Raw genomic sequence first — 14,766 nt, 5'->3', positions numbered from 1 at the left:
CCTCTCGTAACGATTTTGTTCCGTCTTAGCTGATTCCACAGAGCTGTTAGGTAGATCAGTGAATTCGTTAATTCTCTTAATCTCATTATTTGGAGATCTCACAAATATACGCCCATCAGCAGTCCAGGCATTCCTTGGACCCACAGTATTTCTCGCGGCAGCGTACAACTTCATTCTTCTCTTGGTCAGTGACTCAGTTATTAAAAACTTCGTACCTTTCAACAGTTTCTTATTAGACCATATAATTTTGCGATCCTTATAAGAAATCAGTTTGATTATGATGGGTCTAGGTGTTGCAGAGGATCCAATTTTTTTTTTCTTTGGACCAATTCTATGTGATCTATCCAGGAGATTTAAATCGAAAGTGAAACCGGGTACCTTAAGATATTGCTCAAAGAAATTCGCCACTACAGCATCAGTATCCTCGTTTTCCCTCTCACCTATGCCATGTATAAGTAAGCAATTTCGGCGAGAATACGTTTCCAAGTCATCCACGCGTACTTCCAATCCATCAATTAGAGATTTAATATCATTCAAACACCCAATAATATGGTCTTTAAATTCATAATATTCCTTAACCAGGTGTTCCAGGGTAATAAGCGGAGTGTCGCCAGCTTTTCCTTTTCGAGCTGCATTTAACTTCGTCTCAAACATTACCATTGTTTGCGCGAATTTATTTTCCAGCGATTTAACAACAACCCCGGCGTCGCCGCTGATCTTATCGGCCATGATTTTATTTTATCTTATTTATTTAGATCACAACAGGTCCGGTCAAGGTCACCGGGTCGAAAATTTAATCGCCGCTCAGGAAAACGTAATGATAACGAAAAGAAATTTATATCACCCGCGATAAATGTCAATAAAGAGTTAATCAAATAACCGCACCCCAATAGAAAAAGGTTAGAGGAAACGCTTGAAAGTCACATACACTATTTTCAAACACAATTACTATTGAAAAATCAACTTTTTATCGCCCCGATCTTCACACGAGTTACGCACACGTCGCCATTTTTCTCAATCTCAATAATAATTTTTATAATTTACCTTTTAATGTCTATCATCGCAAGATGGTACACAGCAAGGATTAATAACCGACATTTTTATCATTTAAATAATTTTAAATGTTTTTTACACTTTTTTACACTTAATTACAAAATTACACTCATAAATTACACTTATTAAACAAATTAACTGATTTTTCAATATCATTTATATTTGACATCGCTTAATTTGACTTAATTAATCAAAGATGAATACAAAAAAAAGAAATGAAATATAAGCCACCTTAAAGGTTGATTAAATTTGAATTTGTGTAGAATTAGTTATCGACGGTGACATCGGATGGCGTTGACGACGGTTACAATTTTCATTCATTTGAGATCCCCCCCCCCGACTCCCGGTGTCAAATTTGCGCGGACTTATATACCCTTTTTGGACAAAGGCTTCTTGGATATTCGAATTTGGTCGCCTCAGTTTGAATCTGGGCTCTCTGATTGGTTGATAAAATGGCGGGAATTATAAATTACACAGGTTGGCCAAAATGATTGATTTTTTAAAGAAAATAACTATCAACTTTGAAAATATTCGAAATTATTAATAAACTTTAAATTTGATTAAGATTTTGTAATTTTGTAGACAATTTTTCGTTCTTTTAGATAATCGCGCTTTCGGGTATCAAATTCCTTTGAGAAATTCGTAATTTGATGTTAAAGTTTGGAAAGAAAAAAATGGAATTTAGATATATAAAATGATTCAGAAATGGATGAAATTGCGGCCTACGGGCTAAATCGACACGATCTATCGATCTCGCGTGGTTTTAGAATCGAAAATCGTCTGAAAAGTCGCCAAAATCAATACCTGTCAAAATGTAAATGTCAAGGTCAAAATTTGAAGGTCATAGACTTCAATGAATTACCTTTTTCTTGCGCATCGTAATAATTTTTCTTAAAACCTTTGATTATATATAATATGGATTGAGCCAACGAGAGAGATAGGTTGCGCAAGGTGATCGAACCAAGATAAACATAGAAGCGTAGTGACATATAATGGGCGTGCGTTAATTTATAAGATAAAAAACTATCAATTAGAAGTAACATTTATAATACTTACAGGTGATGTGAAATTGTGAAATTATCTTAACTTTGCACGCGAAACAATACATTTTTAAACATAACGGTGTGACTGGCTGTGACACAACAAAACGATAAACGTCAGTTTTATGCGCATGCGCCCGTCTGTTTAGTACCGTTTTATGTCTATCTTTGTTACACTTTCACATTATCGCTTTCCATCTGCGTCTATTCACCTTGAGCCACATTTTTGTTAGTAGATATATTCAGTTATGAATAATTCAAGATTAGGAGTCTCTCTTAAAAATCGATGATTTTTTTTTTAATCGATAGGAAATGAGTCAAAAGAGTCGTAAATGATAAAAAAAAAGTGCGGAAAAGTGTAGTACTTACCGAAAAATCACTTTAAAGTTGCGATTTGACGTTTCTTTTTGGAAGTTCAAAGCAATGTTAAAATTGCATTTTCGTATTAAATCCTAACCTGAAATTGTTTAATTTATACCCACGCACTAACTTATTTTCACTAAACTTGTTGAGATTACAACATATTTTCGGATGAAAACCTTGTTTCTTAGGCTATCGATGCAGAACGACAATTAAATGTCGTTAGATAGAATTGTTTCTACCAAATGTGTATTAATAGACTTTGTGTTAATAGATTGTGTATCAATTGATCTGTCAAATGACTGAAAGCTGAAATATCTTTATGTTGTAAATATAAATGATAAATAAGTATAGTAGCTTATTTAATAGTACCTTACTTAAGTTAAAATAGTTATTAAAAAAGACATGCTTACAAAATAAAAATAAATAAATAATCCGTGTGACGATAGCAACAAACTGTGTATTTAACCAAATGACAATTACAACTGACAACACAAGCAATGTTAACCATCTATTTTCTCGTATTAAATCCTAACCTCAAATTGTTTAATTTATACCCACGCACTAAATAAAAAGTTATTTTCACTAAACTTGTTGAGATTACAACATAATTATTCATAATGACACCTATGTGAAGTTAGCCCCCAATTAAACAGAATTTTACATGTATAGTATTTTAATTATAACATGAGAACCAGTGAACCGATTTCGATAAACAATGTCTCATTCGAAAGCTTAATCCTTGGCCAATACGAAAGTGGAAATGCCCGATTGACGATAGCAACAAACTTTTATCCGCAATTTCCTATCTATTTTATTAGCTGATATCTTTCGTATTATTAGATATAGCAGAACACTAAATGCACCATATGAAAGCTTGATTCTTTCTTTATGAAATCGTCGGTCCTCGTTTGCCGATATGTTAATATTAAAATCAATAAAAGATGAAGAACACCGCTCTGTACGTAAAATAGCTTAATATTACCAAACTTCAAGCCCTTGTGCAATTGTTATCAAACTGAATTTTAAAAAACTGTGTTCACAATCAGAAAGAACGCTTCTTCAAATATCTTAATCCGGGTTTTTGTCGGTCAATATCAATTAGCATCATGGTTAAATCACCTTTAATATACATCTCTATATACAGAAACGTTTAATTGCTCTACCTCTAAACAACTTTCTTATTTGATATGAGGAAAACTATAGAAGTATATCATGAAGTTATAGACTTACACAAGGACGTTTTTGGTCAAAAAATTACCAAATTCACACGTTTTAGCTACTTTTAAACATTGTTGGGATCAATAACTTTCTTATATCACCAGGAAAAAACTCTATAACCAAGCAGCGATAGCCGCGTGTTATACACCATTAGAGAGAGCAGAAAATTGTAGATAAGATAGATCTATACTTCTATAGTTTTCCCCCTATCAAATAAGAAATTTGTTTAAAGGAATAGTAATTAAGCGTTTTTGCGTGTAGGGATGTATATTAAGGGCGATTTAAGCATTTCGCCGATAGACATTTACCAACGAAAACCCGGGTTAAGATAATTTAAAGAGCGCTCTTTCCGAGTGTGATAATAGTTTTTTAAAATTCGGTTTGATAACAATTGCACAAAGGCTTGAAGTTTGGTAATTTTAAGCTATTTAATCTAAGTACAGAGCCACCGCTTTGTAGTTTAAGTACAGATTGATCTTAGTATTAACTTATCGACAGACAAAGACCGGTTTTAGATAGAGAAAGAATCTCTAATTATTATCTCGAATTATCTCTAATAATAAGAAAGATATCAGTTAAGAAAGTAGATAAAAAATTACAGATACAAGTTTGTTGCTGGAAAGTTTGTTGCTATCGGACAAATGTGGAGGAGGCTGAAAACTAGAAACATAAAACTAAAGCAAATTCCAATATTTCTAAGCACCACATAAAGACTGAACATAATATAAATTATGGAGGAGTTGAGCTTTTACATTCGTGTAACAAATTATAAAAATAATAATAACTATCTACTTATGAATGAACAAGTTCAACTTTTCCATAAAGCCATCTTCGTATAATTTTACAATATACATGTTGCTTAAAAATCGTCAATCTTGCTTTTATCGATGTAATATCGCCCAAATAAGAATTTTGTGTAGAAATTAGATTTTGAGTTAGAACATACAAAAAAAAACAAACATTATAAACATTTCAAATAGATTTTTAGAATCTATTTGTATCTTATATTCTATTCAATTTCTTTTTTCGAATCTATCTTTGCTCCTATCTGGCGACGCTTTTGTACATAGTTAATAGACACACAGTCTATGTAACGACAGGCACTTAGTCATTATGACCTATGCGAAGTTAGCTCCAAATTTTTCTAGCTCCCAATTAGATAGGATTTTACATGTATAGTATTTTGATTATAACAAGAAAACCAGTCAACCGATTTCGATAAACAAAATCTCATTCGAAAGCTTAATCTTTGGCCAATACGAAAGTGGAAATGCCCGACTCGAAATCTCTCCGGGGTCATTTCAATGGCTGTACGCACATAATTAGTAAATTTTGAAATCGGGCATTTCCACCTTCGCATTCATTGCAGATCATACTTTCGACCGAGATTTTGATGACTAAAATTGGTCAATTAGTTACGGAGATAATTGATGTGTTTAATTAATTCGTTTGTTGTGTTTTAATCAAAATCCTTAAATATTTCGAATCGGGCATTTCGACAACAGCATTCAGCCAGACACAAACTTTCGATTGAGATATAAAACATTAAAATCCGTCAAACTGTTCTCTAATTATAGTCGATTTAGATTAAATTAATTTTTTAGCACGAGCGTTCACACGTGCATAAACAGCGAGCCGAAGACGGTGTCGTTCCGAGGGCTGCATAAAGTTAGCGAGAGAGAATTGAAATCGAGCATTTTGTGATTTCGATAGAAGACACTATGACGAATCGAGTGACGTATAGATCTTGATCATCGGGTACATTGTTTACGAGTTATCACCACTTAAAGAAGGTCAATTTTGTGTTATTTTCGTGTATCTTCGCATTATTTTGGCGTTTTAGCGAAATTCGAAAGAGTTTTCAAATCGGGCATTTCCACTTTCGTATTGGCCAAGGATTAAGCTTTCGAATGAGACATTGTTTATCGAAATCGGTTCACTGGTTCTCATGTTATAATCAAAATACTATACATGTAAAATGCTATTTAATTGGGGGCTAACTTCACATAGGTGTCATTATGAATAATTATGTTGTAATCTCAACAAGTTTAGTGAAAATAACTTTTTATTTTGTGCGTGAGTATAAATTAAACAATTTGAGGTTAGGATTTAATACGAAAATACATGGTTAACATTGCTTGTGTTGTCATTTGGTTAAATGCACAGTTTGTTGCCATCGTCACACGGGTTATTTTTTTATTATTATTTTGTAACGTCTTGTTTAATATTAATTTTTAATTAATTAACTATTTTAACTTAAGTAAGGTACTATTAAATAAGCTATTATACTTATTTATCATTTATATTTACAATACAAAGATATTTCAGTCGTTTGACATATCAATTGATACACAATCTATTAACATAAAGTCTATTAGCACACATTTGGTAGAAACAATTCTATCTAACGACAGGTAATTGTCGTTATGCTTTGATAGCCTAAGAAATAAGGTTTTCATCCGAAAATATGTTGTAATCTCAACAAGTTTAGTGAAAATAAGTTTTTATTTAGTGCGTGGGTATAAATTAAACAATTTGAGGTTAGGATTTAATACGAAAATGCATATTTAATATTGCTTTTAACTTCCAAAACAAAACGTCAAATCGCAACTTTAAAGTGATTTTTCGGTAAGTACTACACTTTTCCGCACTTTTTTTTATCATTTACGCCTCTTTTGACTCATTTCCTATCGATTAAAAAAAAAATCATCGATTTTTAAGAGAGACTCCTAATCTTGATATATGCCAAAATATTAATTTAAAGTTTTTCCAAGATAATATTCATAATTTTTAACGTATATTGCTCTCATTGGCTGAGAGCGCCAATTTATCTATCGGATAAACTTATCAAGAGGTGGTAAAAGTGGCCCTAACTTATTTAAATACTTAACTAAAGAATATAAAACACTAAGCCAAATGAACGTAAGGAAGAAAATTTGCTTATACAACGGGGTTATCACACTAAACGACAAAACAAAAATGTGACGTTTGCTTTCACCTCTGAGTTTGACGTGATTTGACGTTACACATAAATTTTTCTATGGTTTCAAGCGCTTTGTTTGTGTAGATAATGCAGATTGCTGCAAATTCAGTCTACAACGTCATCCAGTGGATTGTGAGGGTACTAAATCTCGCTCTACATTTTTATAGTAGTAAGATTGCACACCATGCTCTCCCGGTGTCAAATTTGCGCGGCCTTATATACCCTTTTTGGACAAAGGCTTCTTGGATATTCGAATTTGGTCGCCTCAGTTTGAATCTGGGCTCTCTGATTGGTTGATAAAATGGCGGGAATTATAAATTACACAGGTTGGCCAAAATGATTGATTTTTTAAAGAAAATAACTATCAACTTTGAAAATATTCGAAATTATTAATAAACTTTAAATTTGATTAAGATTTAAAGTTTGGAAAGAAAAAAATGGAATTTAGATATACAGGGTGTCCCGTTAAGCGTACGGAGCGGCTGTATCTCTAGAACGGTATGACCTAGAGGTTTGGGAAAAAAATCCTTATAAGCAAAGTGACCAAGAGAAATGGCTGGAAATTATTTAGAAGTTCGTAATTCGACCTCTAGGGGGCGTAACTGCCATTGAGAAACATAAAGTTCCCGCTATCTCAGAAACTTAGACGATGAGCTATAACTTTGACAACATCATTTAATAGCTTGGATAATACCGCATCGCTTTTGTTTTGCGATATTTCTCATATCTGTCATAATAAGGGAAGGGGAGGCCAATGCGTTTTCATATGTTTACATTTTAATATCTCCTAGTCCTAGACCATTCAACCGATTTGAATATTTTCGGTATTGTTTGAAAGAGCATTTTATGCTCTTTTTAAAGATATTTTCAGTAAGACCGTTTGTTTTAAAACAAATGAGCTAGAGGACGTTATCTGCAACGATTACATATCTTTGATATTTTTTAAGAAAAGTTAAATGGAACGATACTATTTACTTCACAGACCCTTAGTCACCTTAAAATTTGCTAAATTTTAGTGAAAACCGCATCTCGATATCGCCACCCGTTCTCGAATTATAGAAGAAAATGTCAAAAACTCGAGTGTCATCAATCGGATCCAGTTATCTCATCGAGCAAAACAAATCACATAACCATGGTAACTGTAAACATGTCATTTATTAACGCAAAAGCGTATGATAGAGCGTATGATGATTTATTTTCAATGTTTCGAATACGATACAACTGCATGGCAAAAATGTGCAATGCAATTACGACAAAGAAAGACATTTTTTTCTAGAAGTGTTTTTAAGATTGACTTAGTGATTACGAAAAACTGGCAACGTGTAGCCCAATCAGAGATCTCTATGAATTCGTAAATCACATTGGTGCGTAATGTGATTGCTCATTCTCTGGGAACTCCGAAAACAATTGTCCACAAGAGTTCTCAAGAGAATAATATCTCCACCACGTTGTTTTACATTAGGCCTTAACAGATACCGATGATAATAACAGACTGAACTATTACCATTGACTTTTAAATATGATTTGGGCAAATCCAAACCATTTATCACAAATGCTATGGATGTATGAAGCATCTGTCCACAAGCTGATGTAAACTTGCATAATATGCATTCTTGGTTCGAAAACCCACATTGCTTTCACCCCTTTATCTATTGGGTAGACTAAACGACCTGACTTTTCAAGAAAAACCAATAACCAGGGAAAATATGACAAAACACTAAATACCAGTAGAAACGTATCTAGAGCCGAGACTTAAGCAGCGCTTTTTTTTCGTCGAAACTAGATTAAATAAATGCATCGAGGTTTATGAAAGGCATTTAGCACATTAGCGAGTTATTTTTGCCAAAAATTTAAGTTATTCTAAGTGTTTTGGTTTATTTTGTTTTATTATCATTGTTGATGTTTCATTGATCTGTTGACTTTGAACACGCCTCAAAAGTAGTTTTAAAGCAGTTCTAAGCTTGGATAAAGTGTTCTAGAAGGTTCTAGATAATAAAATTATTGTTCTCTCTTGTTTGTTTCTTAAGGTAACTTGATCCGATTAAGATATACGAATTTTTAACATTTTCTTTTATAATTCGAGAATGGATGGAGATATCGAGATGCGGTTTTCACTAATATTTAGCAAATTTTATGTTGATTAACGGTCTGTCAAGTAAATAGTACCGTTCCATTTAACTTTTTTTTTTAAATCACAAAAATATGCAACCGCTGCAGATAACGCCCTCTAGCTTATTTGTTTTAAACCAAGCGGTCTTACTGAAAATCTTTTAAAAGAGCATGAAATGCTCTTTCAAACAAGACTAAAAATATTCAAATCGGTTGAATGGTCCAGGAGATATTCAAATGTAAACATTTGAAAACGCATTGGCCTCCCCCTCCCTTATTATGACAGTTATGAGAAATATCGCAAAACAAAAGCGATGCGGTATTATCCAAGCTATCAAATGATGTTGTCAAAGTTATAGCTCATCGTCTAACTTTCTGAGATAGCGGGAATTTTATGTTTCTCTATGGCAGTTACGCCCCCTAGCGGTCGAATTACGAACTTCAAAATAATTTTCAGCTATTTCTCTTGCCCACTTTGCTTATAAGGATTTTTTTCCCAAATCTCTAGGCCTTACCGTTGTTGAGATACAGCCGCTCCGTACGCTTAATGGGACACCCTGTATATAAAATGATTCAGAAATGGATGAAATTGCGGCCTAAGGACTAAATCGACACGATCTATCGATCTCGCATGGTTTTAGAATCGAAAATCGTCTGAAAAGTCGCCAAAATCAATACCTGTCAAAATGTAAATGTCAAGGTCAAAATTTGAAGGTCATAGACTTCAATGAATTACCTTTTTCTTGCGCATCGTAATAATTTTTCTTAAAACCTTTGATTATATATAATATGGATTGAGCCAACGAGAGAGATAGCTTACGCAAGGTGATCGAACCGAGATAGACATAGAAGCGTACTGACATATAATGGGCGTGCGTTAATTTATAAGATAAACTATCAATTAGAAGTAACATTTATAATACTTACAGGTGATGTGAAACTGTATTATCGCGAACTTTGCACACGAAACAATACATTTTTAAACATAACGGTGTGACTGGCTGTGACACAACAAAACGATAAACGTCAGTTTTATGCGCATGCCCCCGTCTGTTTAGTACCGTTTTATGTCTATCTTTGTTACACTTTCACATTATCGCTTTCCATCTGCGTCTATTCACCTTGAGCCACATTTTTGTTAGTAGATATATTCAATTAGCTCAATCCATATTATATATAATCAAAGCTTAAAACTAAACGAAAATCATAACAAAACTAACTACTTATAGTCTAATCCAAAATTGTAAATTTCTTAAATTTAATTAGTCTTTTTTTTTAGTTTCTTCGGAAACATTTTATTACAATACATATATAAATAATTTCAATCATTATTAACTTACTTAATAATTCGGTTGTGATAACAAATGCAATGATATAAACACTTCCTCCTTTCATAAAAATCATCGTAAGAGTTAAACAATCTTAATTGATCACATAAATCTTCGCAACGCGATACAATCGCCATATAGAAAGAATTTATTAATCCAATAAAAACGGTTCCCTTCGTAATAAATAAAATCCCGGCGAAAAATTCAAACACCCAATGAAAAAAATACAAAAATCCACTGCTAATATCATAAGGATATTTAAACCCCAACGCAAATCCGCACAAAATCGTCGTGTTATGTTCCAAATTTAATCTCGCACAATTTTTCAAGTCAAATAAAGGAGTTACGATAATAAGAAAGGCGCCAAATCCACAAAAACCTACCAAAAAAACGTTAAAGTAATCGATTAATTCGTGTTTACGCTCAGCTTTTTCGAGATGACCGAATTCGTTTAATGATTGAATCTGGTCGAAAATGATTACAACGTCGTTTTTGATGCAATAAAGTGATAAGTAACCGTAACAAAGAGTTAATAAAATAAATAGAGCCAAGCTTGTTTCAATCTTCGTTTGTATTTGAATTTTTGACTCGGCGATGATTTCAATTGTATATGTTATAGTGCCGATTAATAAATAAATTAGCATGATTTGCTGAATTTTTTGACTTAAAACGTAACTTGTGTTATCACGATCGGGTGGCGCAAAACCCATGAATTTGATAAGTTTTTTCGTTCTTGGCATGTAATCCATTTTAAGCACGAAATATGATTTCAACAATAATAAGGGTTGTGGTATCAATAAAACTAAAAAGTTATGCGCATTGAGATATGTTATATACTAGTTGTAATATTGATTTTTTTCTGCAAATTATAGGATTAAGGTTTGCCAGGTGGAAATGAGACATGGATAAACACTGAGTACTGTTTAAACTTTCAATGGGAAGGGTCAGCAATTCATCAATTATTATTAGTTATAAATATTTCCATCACACGTGGATAACTAAAAATTTTCTTTAAATAATGCTTGCATAAAATGATGTTTTAAATTAATTATTTAAATCATAAAATCATCATTTTTTTTAATTCTTCCCTATTTTGACATAACTTCTCTTATAAATTATTTTTTGAAAAACTTTTTATAACAAACCGTATTATTTTTATAACTAATCCAAAAATAGAGTCTTTTAGCTTTAATTTACGGTATAAATCGTTTCATAATTCTCCACTATGCGATTAATATGAATTTTTTAATTCTATTCTATTTTGACTTCACCCAAATTAATAGGTTCTCTTATAATTGTTTTTTTTTAAGAATTTGTTATAAGAAATCATATTATTTTTACATCTTATCCCAAAATATAGTCTTTTAGCTTTAATTTGAGACATAAATCGTTTCGTAATTCCTCAAAACAAGGTTGATATGATTTTTTTAATTTATTCTTTTTTTTGGAATATTCCAAACTAGCAAGTTTTGTAATAAGATTCTTTTAGGAGAAATTTTAATACATATTTCAAATGGCAATCCCCCATTTTTATTACAGAATACACTAATTCAATTATCTTCAATTATTAATTTCCTGATATAGATTTTTTTGCAAATCATAGAAACGGTTTACTAAATTATAGATTACGACTAAACCGTTCGAAATGAAAGACTTTTGCTAATTTAAAGCGTAGCAGAAATAAATATAAAGTCGAAACAACGTTGGAGAAAACTCAGCTCTATATCATAACGATAAATATTAAAATGTATGATTTTTTGATATTCTATTGTATTTATTCAATTATATAAAAGGAAAAAGTTTCAAATTTGGATTAAAGTTGTTGAAGTTTTACTTTGGATGATATGTTGGATTTAATGTTTAATATTTTTTGACAATTCTACTGAAGATGAGGATTGTTTCTTCGAAATCGATATAGAAATACAATAAAATAAAAAAGCAAGAAAGAGGGAAAATTTGTTTTTATTTAAATTGACTTAAACAAAGGTTGCTAATGGATAATTTAATCAATAAAAAATTAAGCGATGAAATTATTCTTTGTGCATTCAAACTGCATTAAATTTGTAATAAAATGGTGTTTATTTCAACTTGATATCTCATTTACTTTTTAAATTATGCTTTTTTTTAAATTACTATGTAAATTTGATTCGTAGAGATGCACTAATAAAATCAACACGTTTAAATTTGTGGAAACAAAATAATGATACTCATCACAATAAATATTGATTAAATTTGCTTCAAAATGCTTTTTATATCATATTAACATCTCAATTTGTTTTTGAGATACGATACCGCAAATAATATTTTTATCAATTTAACTTCAACACCCACATGGTTAAATTAAAAAAATCGTATTACCCACAATTAGAGGAACGAAGAAATTATTTTTTGTACGTTGAAACTACATTAAATTTGTGATAAAATGGTGTTTATTCCAACTTGATATCTCATTTAATTTTTGAGATATGCTTTTTTTAAAATTACTGTATAAATAACCCTTACATTGATTCGTAGAGATGCACTAAACAAAATCATCACGTCTAAATTTGTCAAAACAAAATAATAATATTGATCACAATAAATATTGATTAAATTTGCTTCAACATGCTTTTTATTTCATATTAATATCTCAACTTGTTTTTGAGATACGATACCACAAATAAAATTTTTATCAATTTAACTTCAACGCCCGCATGGTTAAATTAAAAAAATCGTATCACCCACAATCATGGGAGCGAAGAAATTATCTTTTGTAGGTTGAAACTACATTAAATTTGTGATAAAATGGTGTTTATTTCAACTTGATATCTCATTTACTTTTTGAGATATGCTTTTTTAAAAATTATTATATAAATAACCCTTTCATTGATCCGTAGAGACGTACAAAAAAAAAGATCACGTCTAAATTTGTAAAAACAAAATAATGATATTTATCACAATAAGTATTGATTAAATTTGCTTCAAAATGCTTTTTATTTCATATTAATATCTCAACTCGCTTTTGAGATACGATACCATAAATAAAATTTTTATCAATTTAACCTCAACACCCGCATGGTTAAATTAAAAAAATCGAATCACCCACAATTACGGGAATGAAGAAATTATTTTTTGTAGGTTGAAACTACATTAAATTTGTGATAAAATGGTGTTTATTCCAACTTGATATCTCATTTACTTTTGAGATATGCTTTTATTAAAATTATTATATAAATAACCCTTACATTGATTCGTAGAGACGCACTAAAAAAATGATCACGCCTAAATTTGTGAAAACAAAATAATGATATCCATCACAATAAATATTGATTAAATTTGCTTCGAAATGCTTTTTATTTCATATTAATATCTCAACTCGTTTTTGAGATACGATACCACAAATAAAATTTTTATCTCTTTAACTTCAAGACCCGCATGGTTAAATTAAAAAAATCGTATCACCCACAATTATGGGAACGAAGAAATTATTTTTTGTGCGTTAAAACTGCAATAAATTTGTGATAAAATGGTGTTTATTTCAACTTGATATCTCATTTACTTTTTGAGATATACCTTTTTTTAAAATAACTATATAAATAACCCTTGCATTGATTCGTAGAGACGCATTAAAAAAAATGATCACGCCTAAATTTGTAAAAACAAAATAATGATATTCATCACAATAAATATTGATTAAATTTGCTTCGAAATGCTTTTTATTTCATATTAATATCTCAACTCGTTCTTGAGATACGATATCACATATCACAAATAAAATTTTTATCAATTTAACTTCAACGCCCGCATGGTTGAATTAAAAAAATCGTATCACCCACAATTACGGGAATGAAGAAATTATTTTTTGAGCGTTGAAACTACATTAAATTTGTGATAAAATGGTGTTTATTCCAACTTGATATCTCATTTACTTTTTGAGATATTCCTTTATTAAAATTACTATATAAATAACCCTTACATTGATTCGTAGTAACGCACTAAAAAAAATGATCACGCCTAAATTTGTAAAAACAAAATAATGATATTTATCACAATAAGTATTGCTTAAATTTGCTTCAAAATGCTTTTTATTTCATATTAATATCTCAATTCGTTTTTGAGATACGATACTACAAATAAAATTTTTATCAATTTAACTTCAACGCCCGCATGGTTAAATTAAAAAAAATCGTATCACCCACAATTATGGGAACGAAGAAATTATTTTTTGTACGTTGAAACTACATTAAATTTGTGATGAAATGATGTTTATTTCAACTTGATATCTCATTTACTTTTTGAGATATGCTTTTTTTTAAATTACTATATAAATAACCCTTACATTGATTCGTAGAGATGCACTAAACAAAATGATCACGTCTAAATTTGTAAAAACAAAATAATGATATTTATCACAATAAATATTGATTAAATTTGCTTCGAAATGCTTTTTATTTTATATTAATATCACAACTCGTTTTTGAGATACGATACCACAAATAAAATTTTTATCAATTTAACCTCAACACCCGCATGGTTGAATTAAAAAAATCGTATCATCCACAATTACGGGAATGAAGAAATTATTTTTTTTACGTTGAAACTACATTAAATTTGTGATAAAATGGTGTTTATTCCAACTTGATATCTCATTTACTTTTTGAGATATCCTTTTTTTAAAATAACTATATAAATA

This window comes from Onthophagus taurus, unplaced genomic scaffold, assembly GCF_036711975.1.
Source record: "Onthophagus taurus isolate NC unplaced genomic scaffold, IU_Otau_3.0 ScKx7SY_15, whole genome shotgun sequence".
NCBI lineage: Eukaryota > Metazoa > Arthropoda > Insecta > Coleoptera > Scarabaeidae > Onthophagus > Onthophagus taurus.
The sequence above is the reverse complement of the archived record's forward strand: the minus strand, read 5'-3'. Positions refer to the sequence as shown.